Source organism: Narcine bancroftii, chromosome 6 (genome assembly GCF_036971445.1).
Source record: "Narcine bancroftii isolate sNarBan1 chromosome 6, sNarBan1.hap1, whole genome shotgun sequence".
Taxonomy (NCBI): domain Eukaryota; kingdom Metazoa; phylum Chordata; class Chondrichthyes; order Torpediniformes; family Narcinidae; genus Narcine; species Narcine bancroftii.
The window spans coordinates 203,350,627-203,354,823 of NC_091474.1; the positions used below are offsets into that span (position 1 = coordinate 203,350,627).

The window sequence follows — 4,197 nt, forward strand, 5'->3', positions numbered from 1 at the left end:
TGCCCCCACCCTCCCCGGCCCCCACCCTCCCCGGCCCCCACCCTCCCCGGCCCCCACCCTCCCCGGCCCCCACCCTCCCCGGCCCCCACCCTCCCCGGCCCCCACCCTCCCCCGGCCCCCACCCTCCCCGGCCCCCACCCTCCCCTGGCCCCCACCCTCCCCGGCCCCCCACCCCTCCCCCGGCCCCCACCCTCCCGCCCACCTCCCGGCCCCACCACCCTCCCCGGCCCCCACCCTCCCCGGCCCCCCACCCTCCCCCGGCCCCCACCCTCCCCGGCCCCCACCCTCCCCGGCCCCCCACCCTCCCCGGCCCCCACCCTCCCCGGCCCCCACCCTCCCCCGGCCCCCACCCTCCCCGGCCCCCCCACCCTCCCCCGGCCCCCACCCTCCCCCGGCCCCCACCCTCCCCGGCCCCCACCCTCCCCGGCCCCCACCCTCCCCGGCCCCCACACCTCCCCGGCCCCCACCCTCCCCGGCCCCCCACCCTCCCCGGCCCCCACCCTCCCCGGCCCCCACCCTCCCCGGCCCCCACCCTCCCCGGCCCCCACCCTCCCCGGCCCCCACCCTCCCCGGCCCCCACCCTCCCCGGCCCCCACCCTCCCCGGCCCCCACCCTCCCCGGCCCCCACCCTCCCCGGCCCCCACCCTCCCCGGCCCCCACCCTCCCCGGCCCCCACCCCTCCCCGGCCCCCACCCTCCCCGGCCCCCACCCTCCCCGGCCCCCACCCTCCCCGGCCCCCACCCTCCCCGGCCCCCACCCTCCCCGGCCCCCACCCTCCCCGGCCCCCACCCTCCCCGGCCCCCACCCTCCCCGGCCCCCACCCTCCCCGGCCCCCACCCTCCCCGGCCCCCACCCTCCCCGGCCCCCACCCTCCCCGGCCCCCACCCTCCCCGGCCCCCACCCTCCCCGGCCCCCACCCTCCCCGGCCCCCACCCTCCCCGGCCCCCACCCTCCCCGGCCCCCACCCTCCCCGGCCCCCACCCTCCCCGGCCCCCACCCTCCCCGGCCCCCACCCTCCCGGCCCCCACCCTCCCCGGCCCCCACCTCCCCGGCCCCACCCCTCCCCGGCCCCCACCCTCCCCGGCCCCCACCCTCCCCGGCCCCACCCTCCCCGGCCCCCACCCTCCCCGGCCCCCACCCTCCCGGCCCCACCTCCCGGCCCCCACCCTCCCCGGCCCCCACCCTCCCGGCCCCCCACCCTCCCGGCCCCCACCCTCCCCGGCCCCCACCCTCCCCGGCCCCCACCCTCCCCGGCCCACCCTCCCCGGCCCCCACCCTCCCCGGCCCCCACCCTCCCCGGCCCCCACCCTCCCCGGCCCCCCACCCTCCCCGGCCCCCACCCTCCCCGGCCCCCACCCTCCCCGGCCCCCACCCTCCCCGGCCCCCACCCTCCCCGGCCCCCACCCTCCCCGGCCCCCCCCTCCCGCCCACCCTCCCCGGCCCCCACCCTCCCCGGCCCCCACCCTCCCCGGCCCCCACCCTCCCCGGCCCCCACCCTCCCCGGCCCCCACCCTCCCCGGCCCCACCCTCCCCGGCCCCCACCCTCCCCGGCCCCCCACCCTCCCCGGCCCCACCCTCCCCGGCCCCCACCCTCCCCGGCCCCCACCCTCCCGGCCCCCACCCTCCCCGGCCCCCACCCTCCCCGGCCCCCACCCTCCCCGGCCCCCACCCTCCCCGGCCCCCACCCTCCCCGGCCCCCACCCTCCCGGCCCCCACCCTCCCCGGCCCCCACCCTCCCCGGCCCCCACCCTCCCCGGCCCCCACCCTCCCCGGCCCCCCTCCCGCCCCACCCTCCCCGGCCCCCACCCTCCCCGGCCCCCACCCTCCCCGGCCCCCACCCTCCCCGGCCCCCACCCTCCCCGGCCCCACCCCTCCCGGCCCCCACCCTCCCCGGCCCCCACCCTCCCCGGCCCCACCCTCCCCGGCCCCCACCCTCCCCGGCCCCCACCCTCCCGCCCCACCCTCCCGGCCCCCACCCTCCCGGCCCCACCCTCCCCGGCCCCCACCCTCCCCCGGCCCCCACCCTCCCCGGCCCCCACCCTCCCCGGCCCCCACCCTCCCCGGCCCCCACCCTCCCCGGCCCCCACCCTCCCGGCCCCCACCCTCCCCGGCCCCCACCCTCCCCGGCCCCCACCCTCCCCGGCCCCCACCCTCCCCGGCCCCCACCTCCCCGGCCCCCACCCTCCCCGGCCCCCACCCTCCCCGGCCCCCACCCTCCCCGGCCCCCACCCTCCCCGGCCCCCACCCTCCCGGCCCCCACCCTCCCGGCCCCCACCCTCCCCGGCCCCCACCCTCCCCGGCCCCCACCCTCCCGGCCCCCACCCTCCCCGGCCCCCACCCTCCCGGCCCCCACCCTCCCCGGCCCCCACCCTCCCCGGCCCCCACCCTCCCCGGCCCCCACCCTCCCGGCCCCCACCCTCCCCGGCCCCCACCCTCCCCGGCCCCCACCCTCCCGGCCCCCACCCTCCCCGGCCCCACCCTCCCCGGCCCCCACCCTCCCCGGCCCCCACCCTCCCCGGCCCCCACCCTCCCCGGCCCCCACCCTCCCCGGGCCAGTGGAGAGCTCACCATAGAACACGATCTTGGGAAGGCGATGGTCCTCCTTTCTGGAGACGTGACCTACCCAGCGCAGTTGGATCTTCAGCAGCGAGGATTCGATGCTATCAGCCTCTGCCATCTCGAGTACTTCGATGTTAGGGATGAAGTCGCTCCAATGAATGTTGAGGATGGAGCGGAGACAACACTGGTGGAAGCGTACTAGGAGCCGTAGGTCATGCCGGTAGAAGACCCATGATTCCGAGCCGAACAGTAGTGTGGGTATGGCAACGACTCTGTATACGCTAATCTTTGTGAGGTTTTCAGTGGTTGTTTTTCCAGCTCTTTTGTGTAGTCTTCCAAAGGCACTATTTGCCTGGCGAGTCTGTTGTCTATCTCGTTGTTGATCCTTCCATCTGATGAAATGATGCAGCCGAGATAGGTAAACTGGATGACCGTTTTGAGTTTTGTGTGCCCGATGGAGATGTGGGGGGGCTGGTAGTCATGGTGGGGAGCTGGCTGATGGAGGACCTCAGTTTTCTTCAGGCTGACTTCCAGGCCAAACATTTTGGCAGTTTCCGCAAAACAGGACATCAAGCACTGAAGAGCTGGCTCTGAATGGGCAACTAAAGCGGCATCGTCTGCAAAGAGTAGTTCACAGACAAGTTGCTCTTGTGTCTTGGTGTGAGCTTGCAGGCGCCTCAGATTGAAGAGACTGCCATCCGTGTGGTACCGGATGTAAACAGCGTCTTCATTGTTGAGGTCTGTACTAGCTAATGTGCTGCCTGGGTGAGAAGCTGGGTGGTCAACCTTTTAGAGAACAAAAAACCAACAACAGTAGAGCATATGGATGGCCCTTCCATCCATGTTGACTGCACCAAACATGATGTTAAACTAAATTTCAGCCCTTGTGCCTGCACATGATCCTTATCCCTTTAACAATCCTTATCCAGGAAGATAGGCAGTTCCCAGGTTGAAAAGTCCGATTTACGAACAACCCGCAGTTGTGAACTGATGAGCCGACTGGAAGGAAAATTACATCTACTTCTGGTTCAAGCGGAGTTCACTTTCTATTGGCCCACTGCCAGTGATATAGTAATATAATCATATTACACTATAGTAATATAGTATTATTTAGAGTAATACAGATATATTACTCACTCCAGTAGTGCTCAGATTCCCTCAGTGGAGAAAAGCAGGAGTCAGAAGCTGGAGAAAGATTGATCAGGTGGGCAGTGATGCGCATCCGATTCTAGGCTATGCCACACGTGGCCTGGGCAAAGCAACGGGCAGGCGAGGGGATGAGCAACCCAGTGGAGGGAAGGTAGGGAGGGGATGTGGGAGGGGGGTGAGAAGCAGCAGCAGCATGGTGCCTCTGGAACCATCAGGCTTGACGTGGGACCACCATTCAGCCCCACAAAACAGCTATCGCTCAGCCCCACCAAATGACAGGGGGGGGGGGAACAGAGGGAGAGTTGGAGAAGAAAAGAGGGAGGGATGGAGAGAGTGAAGAAGCCAGGTGCGAAATTCAGAAATCGAAATTGAAAGTACCTGTACTGTAGCCTTCTCTCCATCTTGTGTTAATTTTTAATCATGATTTTAACTATATAATAGTTACTTTTATTATGTACAGTACTATTACCCGTATTATGTACAGTACTA

The 4,197-nt window shown here is 71.9% G+C and overlaps 1 long non-coding RNA gene across 1 annotated transcript in view; it reads right to left on the minus strand.

Moving 5' to 3' along the window:
- The window catches only part of LOC138737733 (uncharacterized), a 9,746-nt gene extending 5,549 nt beyond the window's left edge, over positions 1-4,197 (minus strand). Inside the window, exon 1 of the long non-coding RNA XR_011341180.1 lies at positions 4,087-4,197. This is a non-coding gene — a long non-coding RNA (uncharacterized lncRNA). The remainder of the gene's footprint in view (positions 1-4,086) is intronic.